This window comes from Chiloscyllium plagiosum, unplaced genomic scaffold (assembly GCF_037043375.1).
Source record: "Chiloscyllium plagiosum isolate Xiang-an unplaced genomic scaffold, Cpla_swu_hap1 HiC_scaffold_2, whole genome shotgun sequence".
Taxonomy (NCBI): Eukaryota; Metazoa; Chordata; class Chondrichthyes; order Orectolobiformes; family Hemiscylliidae; genus Chiloscyllium; species Chiloscyllium plagiosum.
In genome coordinates this window covers 156098474-156117557 of record NW_028270140.1, presented here as the reverse complement: position 1 = coordinate 156117557, position 19084 = coordinate 156098474, and the positions used below count along the sequence as shown (strand labels likewise).

Below are 19084 nucleotides of genomic sequence, written 5' to 3'. Positions count from 1 at the left end.
TGACCAGCTGTGATTGTGTTGAATGGTGGTGCAGGCTCGAAGGGCCGAATGGCCTCCTCCACCTATTTCCTATGAATTTGTGTTTCCACAGCACCCTCTTTATCCACTGCCTGTGTCACCTTGTTAAAGTACTCAATGAAATTTGTCAGACATGACCTGCCCTAGACAAGACTACATTGACTGCCTAGTATTTTTCTCTAAGCGCATTTTTGTTTTATCCCATATTATGACCTCCATCACTTTCCTCACTAGAGATGTCAAGCTGACAGGTCTGTCGTTTCCTGGGTTATCCTTTATCCCTTTGTTAAACAGTGGTATCACAATTGCAATCGTCCAGTCCCCAGGACTAATCCTGTGTTCAGTGATTTCTGAAAAATTTCTTTTGATGGCTTCCCAATTTGCTGCCTTGCCTCGCTCATCAATCTCGGATGCATCTCATCCAGGAGGGAGTGAGGGCTGCAGAGTGTGTTGCTGGAAAAGCACAGCACGTCAGGCGGCATCCGAGGAGTAGGAGGATCAACAGTTCGGCCATAAGCCCTTCATCAGGAATGATTCCTGATGAAGGGCTTATGCCCGAAATGTTGGTTTTGGATGCTTCCTGACCTGTGCTTTTCCAGCACCACCCTTTCGACCCTGCATCTCATCCAGGCCTGGTGACTTCTCTACCTGGAGTGCTGCCAGCCTTTTTAGCCCCTTTTTAATCTATCACTATGCTGCTCAGTTGCTCAACACTCTCATTTTTAACGTGACCATTATCACCATGTTCTAATTTGGTAAAGATAGAAGCAAAATATTCATTTTATCCCTCTGCTGTATCCTTTGCTTCAGTGAGCAGCTTACCTTGCTTGACCCTTATATAGGAGAAACGTCGATTCTCCTGCTCCTTGGATGCTGCCTGACTTGCTGCGCTTTTCCAGCAACACATTTTCAGCTTTGTTCCTTATATACTCCATCTTATCTTTCACTAATGTTTTACTATTAATATGTTTGAAACACATTGTAGTAATGTATACTTCCTCATGCTTGTGTTTGCCGTATTCCAGCCTCAGCCTCACTTCTGCGTATAAGATTCATGGCTGATTGATTTGTATTTTGATTTCACATTCCGACACACACCCGATAACCTTTAGATTCCCCTGCCTAACTAGTGAAGAGCTTATGCTCGATTTTCCTGCTCCTCGGATGCTGCCTGACCTGCTGTGCTTTTCCAGCACCACGCCTTTTGACTGATCTCCAGTATCTGCAGTCCTGACTTTCTCCTGTGAATTAATCCACCTCTACCTTAAAAATATTCAAGGAGAAAGTGAGGTCCGCAGATGCTGGAGATCAGAGCTGAAAATGTGTTGCTGGAAAAGCGCAGCAGGTCAGGCAGCATTCCTGAAGGAGGGCTTATGCCCGAAACGTCGATTCTCCTGCTCCTTGGATGCTGCCGGACCTGCTGCGCTTTTCCAGCAACACATTTTCAGCTTAAAAATATTCAGTCAACTAAGTTCTATCAGACTGGAGAGGTTAACTCTGTTTTTCTCTCTCCACAGGGTCTGCCAGACCCGCTGAGTTTCTCCAGTATTCTTCATGTTTGTTTCACACTTGTAACATTCAAAATTATTTTTTATTAGATGGCTTAATGTGCTTACACTCCCCAAACCATTTTACTCCACTACCATACTTGGGATTTACCCATGCACCAGATACTAATCATGTCTTCTTGGCACAGAAGCAGAAGTTGCTGGAAAAGCTCAGCTAGTCTGGCAGCACCTGTGGAGAGAAGTCACAGTTAAAGTTTTGGGTCCAGAACTGGTCTGAGGAAGGGTCGCTAGACCTGAAACATTAACTGGGATTTCTCTGCTGCCAGATCTGCTGAGCTTTTCCAGCAACTTCTGGTTTTGTTTCTGATTTACAACATCCACAGTTCTTCCGGTTTTTATGTATCAGGGTACAAATAAGTCCCTGCTCCAGAAGGCATTCTGATGGTTTTTAAAATAAAAAGCATTCCCACACCTACATGTCACTCCTTTAAAACAGTACAAATTCCAAAAATGGTAATATATTTTATACTATGTTACACATTACTAAAGACATCAAGACCATGGCAAGTTCAAATCTTCGCAGCCTCTTACCATTTGAATTAATGACACACAAAAACAGACTGATAAGTCTAGAAGTTTAAAAAAAATACTTTATATCACAGGTAGACACAATACCTCATGGCTACAGTCGGTAAATTGAGGGCTGCAGAAGATTTTTACATTGAGGTCACAGCACTGGAAATGTCATGAAGCAGAATTAAGATAAAAGTAGGGACAATTTAAAAGCTGGGGGGGGAATGGAGTCAAGAGGAGAGGCTAGAAGAACAAAGGAAAGAGCATGGCGAAAACGGCATCTGTGGAGAGAAAGTAGAGTTAGCATTTCATGCCAAGGGACCCTCCTTCAGAGTGGATAGTTACACTTTGAGGTGGCGCTGAATTGGGAGATCCAGAACTACTTTGTCAGCATCCCCAGCCAGTATCAGATTTGGCGGAGCTTAAAGCAGTCTCTAGTATTAACCCTTTCAGAACTATTATTATATCTATCGGTGAAGGAATGAGCAATCATAAGACCATATAGAAGTAGAATTAGGCCATTCAGCCCATTGAGTCTGCTCCACCATTCGATCCTGGCTGATATGTTTCTCAACCCCATTCTCCTGCCCTCTCCCTGTCATCCTTGATCTCCTTACCAATCAAGAACCTATCTATCTCTATTTTAATACACTCTATGACTTAGTCTCCACAGCCCTCTGTGGCAATGTGTTCCATATATTCTCCATCCTCTGGCTGAAGGAATTCCTCCTCATCTCAATTCTAAAGGGTTGTCTCTTCACGCTGAGGCTATGCCCGTGAGTCCCAGTCTCTCCTATTAGTGGAAACATCTTCTCCATGCCCACTTCATACAGGCCTCTCAGTATTCGGGACGTTTCAATCAGATCCCCCTCATCCTTCTAAACTCCATCAAGTACAGACCCAGAGACCTCCACCACTCCTCAGATGATAAGCCCTTCAGCCCCGGGATTATTCTTGTAAAGCCTCCCTGGGCCCCCTCCAATGCCAGCACATCCTTCCTTAGATACAGGACCCAAACCTGCTCACAATATTCCAAATGCAGTCTGACCACAGCCTTACTCAGCCTCAGCAGTCCATCCCTGCTCTTGTATTCTAACCCACTTGAAATGAAAGCTAACATTACATTTACCTTCCTAACTGCCAACTGAACCTGCATGTGAACCTGAAGGGAATCCTGAACTAGGAATCCCAAGCCCCTTTGTGTTTCACGTTTCCGAAGCCTTTCCCCGTTTAGATAATAGTCTCTGCCTCTATTCTTCCTCCCAAAGTGTATCACCTCACACTCTCCCACACTGTATTCCATCTGCCACTTGTTTGCCCAGTCTCCCAGTCCGCCCAAGTCCTTCTGCAGTCTCCCTGCTTCCTCAACACGACCTGTCCCTCCACCTGGCTTCGTGTCATCTGCAAACTCAGCAACACTGCCCTTAGCTTCTTTGTCCAAATCATTAACGTATAATGTGGATAGTTGTGGTCCCAACACTAACCCCTGTGAAACTTCAGTAACCACTGACTGCCATGCTGAGAAAGCAAAGGGATGTGATGAGTACTTGTGTTCCTGTACGGGATCGAGAGAATTCATTGCCGAGATGGCCATTGTGACCCTGAGGGGTTTTACTGCCTCTCTGATAGTTTCATTGTCACCGTGACTGATACTAGCTCTTTATTCCAGATTTCATTCATTAAATGAAACTAAATCCCCCGCATTCTGTGGTGAGGTTTTACCTTCTGTCTCTGGATCACTGGTCAGAAACGTAACAGCGAAAATATCCATTGCGATCTATTCTACACCACCTCACTACTGCCATAAAACTGGAAATCTCCCGATGATTTTAACACTTTGCTCCACCCTCACCCAACCTGAGGCCTCACTTGCTGCCACATCCTCACCTCAGCTCCTGGCCAAACCCAACCAGTGGGTTGCACGGTGGCTCAGTGGTTAGCCCTGCTGCCTCACAGCACCAGGGTCCCAGGTTCGATTCCAGCCTCGGGCGACTGACTGTGTGGAGTTTGCACGTTCTCCCCGTGTCTGTGCGGGTTTGCTCCGGGTGCTCGGGTTTCCTCCCACAGTGCAAAGATGTGCAGGTTAGGTGAATTGGCCATGCTAAATTGCCCATAGTGTTAGGTGAATTAGTCAGAGGGAAATGGGTCTGGGTGGGTTACTCTTCGGAGGGTCGGTGTGGACTGGTTTCCACTGTAGGGAATCTAATCTAATTTAAAACTGTGTTGTCTGGTTATTCCTCATCCCCTTGAATGAAGGAAATCTGAAGCAAATGCAGAAATTGCTGGATAAACTCAGCAGATCTGGGCAGCACCTGACGAGAGAGAAAGCAGCCTAGTGTGAATTGTCCACTGAAGTCTGAAGTTACACCGCTCCTCAGAGTTCGTTTGTACTCTAAAGATGGACCCAAAACGTTAGCTCTAGTTTTTCTCTGCCGAGGCTGCCAGACCTGCTGAGTTTCTCCAACAATTTCTGTGTTAGTTTCCTCCCAGTTGCTGCCTGTTGAGAAGCTGCAGCATAGGTTCTCATTAGTGTTGTTAGTGAGCAGGCTTGGAGTGAATCAGACTTTGTAAGTCGATATTCTGATACTGTTTTCCAGATGATGTAAGCACTCATTGTTATAAAGCAGCGTTTCTTCTGCTGCTGTTTCTTGTTCTGCGCCAAGGGAGATTAGCTGTAACGCATGATTGTATTAATGTTCACAAGCGCACCCACATAGGCAAGTAATCAGTTTCTTCTTCCTGTGGTACTATTTCTGTATGGCTTCAGGGTGATGGTTAATGTTACCCATTAATTGTAGTCACTGCTAATTAGTTTTTCTTTACATCAGAATTCAATCAGGATTGCCAAACTGAGACCAGCAATGAGCCCTCCCAGGGTCATAAAATCATAAGACAATGGAGCAGGAGTAGGCCATTCAGCCCATCAAGTCTGCTCTGTCATAGAACATAGAACAGTACAGCACAGAACAGGCCCTTCAGCCCACGATGTTGTGCCGACCATTGATCCTCATGTGAGGTAAACCTAATGTACGAACTCTCAAATGTCTGTGACCATATGCATGTCCAGCAGTCTCTTAAATATCCCCAATGACCTTGCTTCCACAACTGCTGCTGGCAACGCATTCCATGTTCTCTCAACTCTCTGCATAAATAACCCACCTCTGACATCCTCTCTATACCTTCCACCAAACAGCTTAAAACTATGACCCCTCATGTTAACAATTTCTGCCCTGGGAAATAGTCTCTGGCTATCAAATCTATCTATGCCTCTCATTATCTTGTACACCTCAATTAGGTCCCCTCTCTTCCTTCTTTTCTCCAATGAAAAAGTCCGAGCTCAGTCAACCTCTCTTTGTAAGATAACCCCTCTAGTCCAGGCAGCATCCTGGTAAACCTCCTCTGAACCCTCTCCAAAGCATCCACATCTTTCCTATAATAGGGCGACCAGAACTGGACGCAGTATTCCAAGTGCGGTCTAACCAAAGTTTTATAGAGCTGCAACAAGATCTCACGACTCTTAAACTCAATCCCCCTGTTAATGAAAGCCAAAACACCATATGCTTTCTTAACAACCCTGTCCACTTGGGTGGCCATTTTAAGGGATCTATGTACCTGCACACCAAGATCCCTCTGTTCCTCCACACTGCCAAGAATCCTATCCTTAATCCTGTACTCAGCCTTCAAATTCGACCTTCCAAAATGCATCACATCGCATTTATCCAGGTTGAACTCCATCTGCCACCTCTCAGCCCATCTCTGCATCCTGTCAATGTCCCGCTGCAGCCTACAACAGCCCTCTATACTGTCACCGACACCTCCAACCTTTGTGTCATCTGAAACTTGTTAACCCATCCTTCAATCTCCTCATCCAAGTCACTAATAAAAATTACAATGAGTAGAGGCCCAAGAACAGAGCCCTGTGGAACACCACTCACCTCCAGGCAGAAAATTTTCCTTCCACTACCACTCGCTGTCTTCTGTCGACTAGCCAATTCTGTATCCAGACAGCTAAATTTCCCTGTATCCCATTCCTCCTGACCTTCTGAATGAGCCTACCATGGGGAACCTTATCAAATGCCTTACTGAAGTCCATATACACCACATCCACAGCTCGACCCTCATCAACTTTTCTAGTCACATCCTCAAAGAACTCGATAAGGTTTGTGAGGCATGACCTGCCCCTCACAAAGCCATGTTGACTGCATTTAATCAAGCCATGCTCTTCCAGATGGTCATAAATCCTATCCCTCAGAATCCTTTCTAACACCTTGCAGACGACAGACGTGAGACTGACTGGTCTGTGATTGCCGGGGATTTCCCTATTTCCTTTCTTGACGAGAGGAATTACATTTGCCTCTCTCCAGTCCTCAGGTACGACTCCGGTGGAGAGCATGGATGCAAAGATCTTCGCAAGCGGCGAAGCAATTACATTTCTCGTTTCCCAAAGCAGCCGAGGACAAATCTGGTCCGGGCCTGGCGACTTGTCAATCTTAATGTTTGTCAAAATTTTCAGCACATCAGCTTCCTCAATCTCTATCCATTCCAGCATGCACACCTGCTCCTCAATGGTTTCATTCATTACAAGGTCCTTTTCTTTAGTAAAGACAAAAGCAAAAAACTCATTTAGGGCCTCCCCTACCTCCTCAGACTCTATACACAAGTTCCCTATGTTATCCCTGATCGGCCCTACTCTTTCTTTGATCATTCTCTTATTCCTCACATCAGTGTAAAATGCCTTTGTGTTCTCCCTAATCCTTCCTGCCAAGCCTTTCTCGTGCCTCCTCCTGGCTCTCCTCAGACCATTTTTGAGCTCCTTCGTCGTCTGCCTCTAGAGCTGAGCAAGACCCTAGCTTCCTCCACCTTACGTAAGCTGCCTTCTTTCTTTTGACGAGAAGCTTCTCTGCTCTCGTCATCCAAGGTTCCTTTATCTTACCCCTTCTTGCCTGTCTCAGAGGGACATACTTATTCATCACTTGCAACAACTGTTCCTTAAACAGTCTCCACATGTCTATAGTGCCCTTTCCATGGAACAATTGCTCCCAGTCCATGCTTCCCAGCTCGCGTCTGATAGCATCATAGTTTCCTTTTCCCCAATTAATTATCCTCCCATTGTGCCTGCTTCTCTCCTTCTCCATAGCGATGTAGAATGTGAGGCAGTTGTGGTCACTATCACCAAAATGCTCTCCCACCACAAGATCTGTCACCTGCCCCGGCTCATTGCCGTGCACCAAATCCAAAATGGCCTCTCCCCTCGGCGGCCTGTCATTCAATGAGATCATGGCTAACGTGCTAACCTGCCTTTTCCCAGAATTGTTGATTTCCTTCCTGACAGCCTTACTCAACAAAGGTTGGAAAAACAGATCAGTTCCCATCACTGGAGGTTTTAGTGGGCCTTGAGAAGTTTTCTTTGAAAATAAACAGTTTTCAGGCCATTTGAAAGTGATTAAGAATTGACCACGTTGCTGGGTTTTCCCTTGATGCTGAATGGGAATATGACTGTGTAGCATTGAGGAACTGGTCCCAAAGGGCCAGACAGGCTGCGTGCAAACAATGCTTCCTTCAAGGTGTAGGTCTCTGCGACTGTGTCTCAATCTTCAAGGTGTAGGTCTCTGCGACTGTGTCTCAATCTTCAAGGTGTAGGTCTCTGCGACTGTGTCTCAATCTTCAAGGTGCAGGTCTCTGCGACTGTGTCTCAATCTTCAAGGTGTAGGTCTCTGCGACTGTGTCTCAATCTTCAAGGTGTAGGTCTCTGTGACTGTGTCTCAGTCTTCAAGGTGTACGTCTCTGCGACTGTGTCTCAATCTTCAAGGTGTAGGTCTCTGCGACTGTGTCTCAATCTTCAAGGTGCAGGTCTCTGCGACTGTGTCTCAGTCTTCAAGGTGTAGGTCTCTGTGACTGTGTCTCAGTCTTCAAGGTGTAGGTCACTGCGACTGTGTCTCAGTCTTCAAGGTGTAGGTCACTGCGACTGTGTCTCAGTCTTCAAGGTGTAGGTCTCTGCGACTGTGTCTCAGTCTTCAAGGTGTAGGTCTCTGTGACTGTGTCTCAGTCTTCAAGGTGTACGTCTCTGCGACTGTGTCTCAATCTTCAAGATGTAGGTCTCTGCGACTGTGTCTCAGTCTTCAAGGTGTAGGTCTCTGCGACTGTGTCTCAATCTTCAAGGTGTAGGTCTCTGCGACTGTGTCTCAGTCTTCAAGGTGTAGGTCTCTCTGATTGTGTCTCAGTCTTCAAGGTGTAGGTCTCTGCGACTGTGTCACAATCTTCAAGGTGTAGGTCTCTGCGACTGTGTCTCAGTCTTCAAGGTGTAGGTCTCTGTGACTGTGTCTCAGTCTTCAAGGTGTAGGTCTCTCTGACTGTGTCTCAGTCTTCAAGGTGTACGTCTCTGACTGTGTCTCAGCCCTCAAGGTGTAGGTCTCTGCGACTGGGTCTCAATCTTCAAGGTGCAGGTCTCTGCGACTGTGTCTCAGTCTTCAAGGTGTAGGTCTCTGTGACTGTGTCTCAGTCTTCAAGGTGTAGGTCTCTCTGACTGTGTCTCAGTCTTCAAGGTGTAGGTCTCTGCGACTGTGTCTCAGTCTTCAAGGTGTAGGTCTATGTGACTGTGTCTCAGTCTTCAAGGTGTAGGTCTCTCTGACTGTGTCTCAGTCTTCAAGGTGTAGGTCTCTGCGACTGTGTCTCAATCTTCAAGGTGTAGGTCTCTGCGACTGTGTCTCAATCTTCAAGGTGTAGGTCTCTGACTGTGTCTCAGTCTTCAAGGTGTAGGTCTCTGCGACTGTGTCTCAGTCTTCAAGGTGTAGGTCTCTGCAACTGTGTCTCAATCTTCAAGGTGCAGGTCTCTGCGACTGTGTCTCAGTCTTCAAGGTGCAGGTCACTGCGACTGTGTCTCAATCTTCAAGGTGTTGGTCTCTGCGACTGTGTCTCAGTCTTCAAGGTGTAGGTCTCTGCGACTGTGTCTCAGTCTTCAAGGTGCAGGTCTCTGCGACTGTGTCTCAGTCTTCAAGGTGTAGGTCTCTGCGACTGTGTCTCAGTCTTCAAGGTGTAGGTCTCTGCGACTGTGTCTCAATCTTCAAGGTGTAGGTCTCTGCGACTGTGTCTCAGTCTTCAAGGTGTAGGTCTCTGCGACTGTGTCTCAGTCTTCAAGGTGTAGGTCTCTGCGACTGTGTCTCAGTCTTCAAGGTGTAGGTCTCTGCGACTGTGTCTCAGTCTTCAAGGTGTAGGTCTCTGCGACTGTGTCTCAGTCTTCAAGGTGTAGGTCTCTGCGACTGTGTCTCAGTCTTCAAGGTGTAGGTCTCTGCGACTGTGTCTCAGTCTTCAAGGTGTAGGTCTCTGCGACTGTGTCTCAGTCTTCAAGGTGTAGGTCTCTGCGACTGTGTCTCAGTCTTCAAGGTGTAGGTCTCTGCGACTGTGTCTCAGTCTTGAAGGAACCTTGTTGGTGACCGTCAAACAAAACTTCGGGGAACCATTGAAGGTGGTTTGGAGTCACGTGTAGGCCACATTGGGTAAGAATGGCAGCTTTCCTTCCCTAAAGCTGTTGCAACCTGTTCGAGAAACTGGTTCTTGATCCCAACTCTTTGCAGGGTCACCGCAAAAGTTCATGATTTAATCGAAGTACACAATCTCCCCAGTTAACAGGAAACACTGACCAGAGCTACTCTTCATTATAGCCAAATAAACTCTAATCACAAGAGAGCTGCTATGATTTATCAACATCTGGCTTGACAAGATAAAACTCTAACCCCTGTTTTAAAACCCTTACATAAACACAGGCAGATACACAAAAACCAAAAGTACGCTTACAATGGTGAAACCTGGGAAACTCCCTTCGATTGCATCAGCCTTCAGCCTTCGCCGGGACCTTCTGTTCTTCAATCTCTTTATCCCCAGATTCTTTTTGCTACTTCAGAGGAGAAGGCTCGTTGTGATTAGTGCACTGTCTACAAAGTCTCTTTGTTATTGGTTAAAGGCAACCGGTTACCGCGAGAGGTGGGAGAAAAGGACAGGCTTGCTTCCGGCTCCAGGTATGCTTCCTGCTGAGACAGAGCTGTGCACACAGCGCTCGCTGCCCTTCCAGCAATCCAAAGGCTTCACCCCAAATCATTCACATCTACAAGCTGTTCAGCTCCTAATCAAAGAGGGGGTCATCCAGCCAATCCAGCTTCAACATCCACATCTGGCTGAGCTACCTGTTGCTGGCGAAGTTGCACTCCGTATACACCCCCCTCCTGGTGCTGTGCCACCGAGAGACACCTTCCCCACAGCTTGAAGAAAGCAGTAGTGTAAACACCATGTACAACGAGTTCCAGTAACTCGGTTTTGGATGTGCAGCCATTCCCCCCATCACCTTTTGGTGTGAAAACCATATTTTGCCCCCGCATTAGTGCAGAGTCATAAAATAATAAGTCTTTGTAAATGGCTGGTAAAGCAGATAGGGTTTTTTTTTCAAGGTTGAAAAATGTGGTGCTGGAAAAACACAGCAGGTCAGGCAGCAGCCGAGGAGCAGGAGAATCGACGTTTCGAGCATAAGCCCTTCATCAGGAATGAGGCTGGCGGGCTGCGATAAAAGGAAGGGGGGAGGGAATTTAGGGGAGGGGCGCTGGGAATACGATAGGTGGAAGGAGGTGAGGGTGAGGGTGATAGGCCGGAGATGGGGTGGGGGCGGAGAGGTCGGGAAGAAGATTGCAGGTCAAGAGGGCGGTGCTGAGTCTGAGGGTTGGGACTGAGACAAGGTGGGGGAGGGGAAATGAGGAAACTGGAGAAGTCTGAGTTCATCCCTTGTGGTTGGAGGGTTCCTAGGTGGAAGATGAGGCGCTCTTCCTTCAGCCGTCGTGTTGCTATGGTCTGGCGATGGAGGAGGCCAAGACCTGCATGTCCTTGGTGGAGTGGGAGGGGGAAGTTAAAGTGTTGGGCTACAGGGTGGTTGGGTTGGTTGGTGCGGGTGTCCCAGAGGTGTTCTCTGAAACGTTCCGCAAGTAGGCGGCCTGTCTCCCCAATATAGAGGAGGCCACATCGTGTGCAGAGGATGCAATAGATGATGTGTGTGGAGGTGCAGGTGAATCTGTGGCAGATATGGAAGGATCCCTTGGGGCCTTGGAGGGAAGTGAGGGGGGGAGGTATGGGCGCAAGTTTTGCATTTCTTGCGGTTACAGGAGAAGGTGCCGGGAGTGGAGGTTGGGTTGGTGGGGGGTGTGGACCTGACGAGGGAGTCACGGAGGGAGTGGTCTTTTCGGAACGCTGATAGGGGAGGGGAGGGAAATATATCCTTGGTGGTGGGGTCCGTTTGGAGGTGGCGAAAATGACGGAGGGTCCGTTTGGAGGTGGCGGATGATACGATGTATATGGAGATTGGTGGGGTGGTAGGTGAGGACCAGTGGGATTCTGTCCTGGTGGCGGTTGGAGGGGCGGGGCTCAAGGGCGGAGGAGCGGGATGTGTAGGAGATGCGGTGGAGGGCATCGTCGACTATGGCTGGCGGGAAATTGCGGTCCTTGAAGAAGGAGGCCATCTGGGTTGTACGGTTTTGGAACTGGTCCTCCTGGGAGCAGATGCGGCGGAGACGAAGGAATTGGGAATATGGGATGGCGTTTTTACAGGGGGCAGGGTGGGAGGAGGTGTAATCTAAAAACACCTCCCCCCTCACTTCCCTCCAAGGCCCCAAGGGATCCTTCCATATCCACCACAAATTCACCGGCACCTCCACACACATCATTTACTGCATCCGCTGCACCGATGTGGCCTCCTCTATATTGGGGAGACAGGCCGCCTACTTGTGGAACGTTTCAGAGAACACCTCTGGGACACCTGGACCAACCAACCCAACCACCCCGTGGCTCAACACTTTAACTCCCCCTCCCACTCCACCAAGGACATGCAGGTCCTTGGCCTCCTCCATCGCCAGACCCTGGCCACACGACGGCTGGAGGAAGAGCGCCTCATCTTCCGCCTAGGAACCCTCCAACCACAGGGGATGAATGTAGATTTCTCCAGCTTCCTCATTTCCCCTCCCCCCACCTTGTCTCAGTCCCAACCCTCGAACTCAGCACCACCTTCCTAACCTGCAATCTTCTTCCCGACCTCTCCGCCCCCACCCCACTCCGGCCTATCACCCTCACTTTAACCTCCTTCCACCTATTGTATTCCCAGCGCCCCTCCCCCAAAATCCCTCTCCCCTACCTTTTATCTCAGCCTGCTTGGCACACCAGCCTCATTCCTGATGAAGGGCTCTGGCCCGAAACGTCGATTCTCCTGCTTCTCGGATGCTGCCTGGCCTGCTGTGTTTTTCCAGCAACACATTTTTCAACTCTGGTCTCCAGCATCTGCAGCCCTCACTTTCTCCTTTTTTTTCAAGGTACAGTTTAATGCTATTTTATATTCTATTTTCTTAGAGCAGCTTTTAACTCAAAATGCATTCCTCAGTGAGTTGATTTGAAATTCCCCAGCTGTGGTGGTGAATGTGAACTCTGTTTGGATCAGAAAGCAGGGCCTGGACATTATGAGTCTAATGTCATCGCCATGAAGCTGAAGGTCCTCCTACCTGTGAGCATTTTCACCACCTGCTTTACTTGCAAAATGATACACAACTAATTAGCTGTAAGCTATTTTGAGGTGACCTCTCCCACCACAAAAATGCTTTCTTCATGTCATTGCAAGCATTCCAGTCGGTCGTGCTTTCATTTACTCCCCGTTGAGCACTCCAAACTTGTTCCCCCACTCCCTCTGTACACTCTCCTCTCGTTCCCCCACTCCCTGAGTACACTCTCCCCTCGTTCCCCCACTCCCTCTGCACACTCTCCCCTCGTTCCCCCACTCCCTGAGCGCACTCTCCCCTCGTTCCCCCACTCCCTGAGCGCACTCTCCCCTCGTTCCCTCACTCCCTGAGCACACTCTCCCCTCGTTCCCCCACTCCCTGAGCACACTCTCCCCTCGTTCCCCCACTCCCTGAGCACACTCTCCCCTCGTTCCCCCACTCCCTGAGTACACTCTCCCCTCGTTCCCCCACTCCCTGAGCACACTCTCCCCTCGTTCCCCCACTCCCTGAGTACACTCTCCCCTCGTTCCCCCACTCCCTGAGTACACTCTCCCCTCGTTCCCCCACTCCCTGAGTACACTCTCCGCTCGTTCCCCCACTCCCTGAGTACACTCTCCCCTCGTTCCCCCACTCCCTGAGTACACTCTCCCCTCGTTCCCCCACACCCTGAGTACACTCTCCCCTCGTTCCCCCCCTCCCTGAGTACACTCTCCCCTTGCTGTTCTGTGTTTTTACTGCTGTGTGTTTGCAGGAAGTTGTGAATTGTAAAGCTCTGCTGTGACGTGGGCAGTAGGTTATCAAATGGTCATGTTCAAAGGGAGAATTGGATGAACAGTTGAAAAGCAAACATTTACAAGATTATATGCTCAGAGCAGCAAAGAGTAAAGCTCATTAATAGTTCTTGCACAGGCAGATTTAGCTAACCGGGCTCCTCCTTTGCTCTCTCGTGCTAACATTAAGGAGTCATGTTCAAGACCATAAGAAATAGGAAAAGGAGGAGGCCGTTCAGCCCCTCAAATGTACTCTGCCATTCAGTAGGATCATGTTTGATCCGACCTTGCTCAGTCCCACTCTCCTGTTTCCTGTAATCCTTGATGCGCCAACTGATCAACAGTCTCTCTCTCTCTCTCTCTCTCTCTCAGCCTTAAATATACACGAGGACTCTGCCCCCACAGCTGTCTCTGTGACAAGGAGTTCCAAAGACTCACAACCCTCTGAGAGAAGGAATTCCTCCCCATCTCAGTCTGACATCGGTGCCCCTTTATTCAGAGACTGTACCCTCTGGTCCCAGACTCTCCCCTGAGGGGGAACACTCTCTCAGCTCCGACCCTGACAAACCCCTTGCGAATCCGCTATGTTTGAATGAGATCAGCTCTCATTCTCTAAACCCCAGGGAGTAAAGTCCCAACCTGTTTAACCTTTCCGGATAAAACAATCCCTCCCCACACCAGGGGACCATCCCAGCCTACCTGCTCTGAACTGCCTCCAACGTAATAATATCTTTCCCTAAATAAGGGACCAAAGCTCCTCACAGTGCTCCAGATGTGGTCTCCCCAGTGCCCTGTACTTCCCCACTCTTACCCTTCACTCCCCTTGAAATAAGGGCCACCATCCCATGAGCTTTGCTGATTACCTGCAGTCCCTGTGTCCTAGCTTTCTGCGTTTTCTGTACAAGAAGCCCCCGAATCCCTTTGTGTTATAGCTCACTGCAGTTTGTCCTCCATTTAAGTAATACTCTGTTCTTCTGTTCTCCCATCTAAAATGAGCAACCTCACATTTTCCCACAGTATATCCCATTTGCCAACCTTTTTCCTACGCAGTTAGCCTCTCAGTATCTCTCTGTAAATGTTGCCCTTTCCAGCCATGGTTGGGTTGTCTGTGAGTTAGGCCACAGCACCTTCCCTTCCTTCCTCCTAGTGAGTAATATAGTGTAAAGGGTTGTGGTTCCCAGTGCTGAAGCCCACTGCTTACAGGTTGCCGACCTGAGGAAGAGCCCCTTGTTCCCCCTCGCTGATTCCTTCCTAGTCACCAGTTCAGTTTCTACGTCAGTATAGGCCAGTTTGTGTTGACGACATTTGTGAAATGAGAGAATCAGAGTGCGGTTACACCACAGGCAGAAGTGAGTAGGTCTGTGATTCCTACTGTCTGTAAGACCAGTAAATATTCCCACTTCAAATAATTAACCAATTCTCCTCTGAAAGCTAACGTTGATTTAGCCTTCTATATGCTCTCATTTGTGCTGTTTCTCGTGTCAGCTTTGCTTGTTTTACCATTGGGAGCTTCAGTCATCATAGTAAATCGCTTTCATTGGAGATACTGCGGAAAATATTACACAGATATGATTAACATTGAGCAGCTGCTCCAGCCAGGAAATGATGGCAAGCTAGGACTGTATACTGTGGGAGGGGGGGTGAAGGCACCGAACGGGGACCTTTAAATTTGGGAAAGAATTTAAACGGGTGAGTGTGCAGGAACCATTCCTGCTCTCCGATAGCTCCCTAGCAAGCACTTACAATTGTTGTCTGGGAAAGAACACAGAATCTTTGAGGATTTCTCTCCACATGGTGGAACCCGCTGCAGAATGGAGTGTTTGAAGTAGTCCCCAGGCATCCTTCTGAGGGAAGTTTGCTGCATTTGTGATGGAGGAGGGAATAGTGGAGTATAGGGAAGGCTTCGGGGGGGGGGGGGAAAGGCAGTGGGATATTGAAACTGTCAGCAACCCAGGAGATGTTCTGGGGCACAGGTTTGAACCTCAATGTGGCAGATGGTGGAATTGAAAAAATTCAGGAATGAGAAGTTTTTAAAGGTTGGATTTTTGAGTATAGTTGGTAACAAACGTTATGGGGGTAGTGTGGGTAAACGGTAAGTGTTTAATCAGCCATGACCATATTAGATAGTGGGCTAAGTGGCCTACTCCTGTCTCTGTGCTTCTATCAACACAACAGCAAGTCTGTGTGGTGTATTCGTCCCAGCGTAGACTGGTACATTTCTGTGCTGTGGCTTGGACAGGCTGGCTCTCATGTGCAGTGCTGGGGCTGTTCCAGCAGATGGGGGCATTGATCCATCTGTATGGATCTGTGGTGTGGAGTGTGACGGGAGCTGACATTATTCCAGCATTAGGGAGGACATGCCTGAACAGCTGCAATAGTCCCATCACTACACAGGAACAGGAGCTGATTCTGCCCCACTAATCATTTCGATCATGGATCTTTGTCATTTATTTGGATGACCATATAAGGAGGTACAGTTAGTAAGTTTGCAGATGACACCAAAATTGGAGGTGTAGTGGACAGCGAAGAGGGCCAATGGGCTGAGAAGTGGTAGATGGAGTTTAATTCAGATAAATGCGATGTGCTGTATTTTGGGAAAGCAAATCTTAGCAGGACTTATACACTTAATGGTAATGTCCTAGGGAGTGTTGCTGAACAAGGAGCCCTTTGGGTGTAGGTGCATAAATCCTTGAAAGTGGTAGTCAGGGTGGTGAAGCAGGAGTTTGGTACACCTGCTTTTATTGCTCTGTGCATTGAGTTTGGAGTTGGGAGATCATATTGCAGTTGTACAGGATATTGGTTAGGGCCACATTTGGAATACTGCATGTAATTCTGGTCTCCCTGCTATAGGAAAGATGTTGTTAAACTTGGAAGAATTCAGAAAAGGATTACAAGGATGTTGCCAGGGTTGGAGGGTTTCAGTTATAGGAGAGGCTAAATAGGCTGGGGATATTTTTCCCTGGCACATAGGAGGAGTGACCTTAGAGAGGTTTATAAAATCAGGAGGAGCATGGATCGGGTAAATAACCAAGATCTATATCCCAGGGTCGGGTCCAAAACTAGAGGGCATTGGTTAAAGGTGAGAGGGTAAAAATGTAAAAGGGCCTTCAAGGGCAACTTTTTCAGGCACAGGGTGGTGCATGTATGGAGTGAGCTGCCAGAGGATGTGGTGGAGGCTGGTACAATTGCAACATTTAAGAGGCATTTGGATGGGTATATGAATAGGAAGGGATTGGAGGGATATGGGCCGGGTGCTGGCAGGTGGGACTAGGTTAGTTTCGGAGATTTGATTGGCAGGGTCGAGTTGGACTGAAGGGTCTGTTTGTATTTCTCAGATTTAGTGTTGTGTTTCTTTTATTCCAATAAATTAGTGCACTTCAAAGCTACTTGAATTTTTGGTAACATATCAGAGTTTCTGAAGTGGTGAAGTGTGCTGTATGAATATTATCTTTATATTCTCATCCCAAACTCCTTTCACAACAAGATCCTTTGAAATAGAAACGGGTGGTGGCTATTCAGCTTACTAAATGTGTTCCCCTTGATACCCTTGTTAATCCAAAACCTGTCTAATTCAGCATTGAATATATTCAATGATCCAGCCCACACTGTTCTGTGACAGAGGAATTTCTCCACCTTTTTGTTTTAAATTGAATTTATTGTCACGTGTACCCGAGGCACAGTGAAAAGCTTTGTTTTGTGAGCAATACAGGCAGGTCACAGAGTTAAGTCGCATAGATAGTAAATAATAGGTAAACAGCGGCAAAAACAAAAACACAGGTACAGGCGAATGTTAAGAGTTTGTGAGTCCATTCAGTATTCTAGCGACAGCAGGGTAGAAACTGTTACGAAACCGGCTGGTGTATGTGACCAGGCTTCTGTACCTTCTCCCCGATGGTAGAGGTTGTAGAAAAACATTGCCAGGGTGGGATGGATCTTTGAGAATGCTGGGGGCCTTTTCTTGACAGCGGGCCTGGTAGATAGATTCTGTAGATGGGAGGTTGGCTTTTGTGATCGTCCAGGCCGACTTTCTGTAACCATCTCTGATCTTGAATGGTACAGTTGCCATACCAGGTAGTGATACACCCAGACAGAATGCTCTCGATGGTCCACCTATAAAAGTTGGCAAGGGTATTCGCTATCATGCCAAATTCCCTCAGCTGCCTGAGGAAGAAGAGACATTGTTGGGCCTTTGTAACCAGTGCGTCCACATGGAGAGTCCAAGAAAGCTTGGTGTGGATGACCACTCCCAGGAGCCTGACACTCTCCACTCGTCCCACCGCTGTGTTGTTAATGTGTAGTGGGGGCATGAGTAACATCCTGCCGAAAGTCAATAATGAGTTCCTTGGTTTTGCTGGCATTGAGAGCTAGGTTGTTCTCAGTGCACCATTTTTCCAGGTCTTCCACCTCCCGCCTTTAGTCTGTTTCATCGCCATCTGAGATTCGACCGACTATGGTGATGTCGTCAGCGAACTTGTAAACAAGAGACCTCTTATATTTAAACATGCTCCCACTTCCCAGGAGAGGAAAGCTCCTTCCAGGATGGACATGTCAGACTCCCTGAGGACCATTTCCAAAAAAAAACCTGACTCCAAAGATTTAACTCTGTTTCTCTCTCCACAGAGACTGCCAGGCCTGCTGAGTTTTTCCAGCATTCTCTGTGCTTATTTCAGATCTCCAGCATCCACAGCATTCTATTTTAAGCCGTCAGGATTTTGAGTGTTTCAATAGGGTCGCCTCTCAGTCTTCTGAATGACTATGGGCCCCATCAAGCTCAACCTTTCCTTTGGAGACAAACTGTGTTTGTGTGTCTGATGTACTTGCAGTGCGAGTGGGTTCCCCTGTGAGTAAGGAGACCAAATGGCTCCACTGTACTGCCATTGTGGTCTCACCAAGCCACTGTACAGTTGGAGTAAGATTTCCCTGTTCTGAGTCCCTCTTGTCACAGAGAGTGAAAGTACTGTAACAACATGCAGGCTGGAGAGTTTGCTTGTTTCCCTTGTGTCTCATTGATCTTGTTCAGATTCTGCGGGGCTGCTGTATTTTAAAAGGCTGCGGTGAGTGTTTTTCTTTTGATGAATCATAAGCTGGAAATCCCGACTGAAGGAAACTGTGGATTCACAGCAACAGGATTTCACACGGATCTGTACCATTCAGTACCTCACAAAGACAAAAGCACTCTGAGAAGCAACATATTATTGTTCCACTTTAGCTACCCTTGAACTGAATGTGTCTCACTTGGCTATTTCAGGGGGTAGTTCAGAGTCAGCCACATTACTGTGCTAGTGAGTTTTGAGCAGATTTGTAGCTCAGGTTGATGGTAAGTATGTAAGTCAGCTCGCTGAGCGTGACAGTTGGTTTTCAGATGTTTTGTCACCATGACTAGGTAACATTGTCAGTTCGAGTCTCTGGTGAAGTGCTGGTGGTATGTCCTGCCTCTCTGATTGTAGGGCTTGGTTTCTTAAGGTGGGTGATGTCATTTCCCGTTCTTTCTTTCAAGGGAAGGTAGATGGGATCTAAATCAATGTGTTTATTGATGGAGTTCTGGTTAGAATGCCATGCCTTTAAGAATTCTTGTGCGTGTCTTTGTTTTGCCTGTCCTAGGATGGTGTGTGTTGTCCCAGTCAAAGTGGTGTCCTTCTTTGTCTGTATGTATGGAAACTAGTGATACTGGGTTGTGTCATTTGGTGGCTAGTTGGTG

The 19084-nt window shown here is 47.7% G+C and overlaps 1 protein-coding gene across 1 annotated transcript in view; it reads left to right on the top strand.

Moving 5' to 3' along the window:
- The window catches only part of ttc33 (tetratricopeptide repeat domain 33), a 167612-nt gene that overhangs the window by 51472 nt on the left and 97056 nt on the right, over positions 1–19084 (top strand). The gene's annotated exons all lie outside the window — the stretch shown is intronic.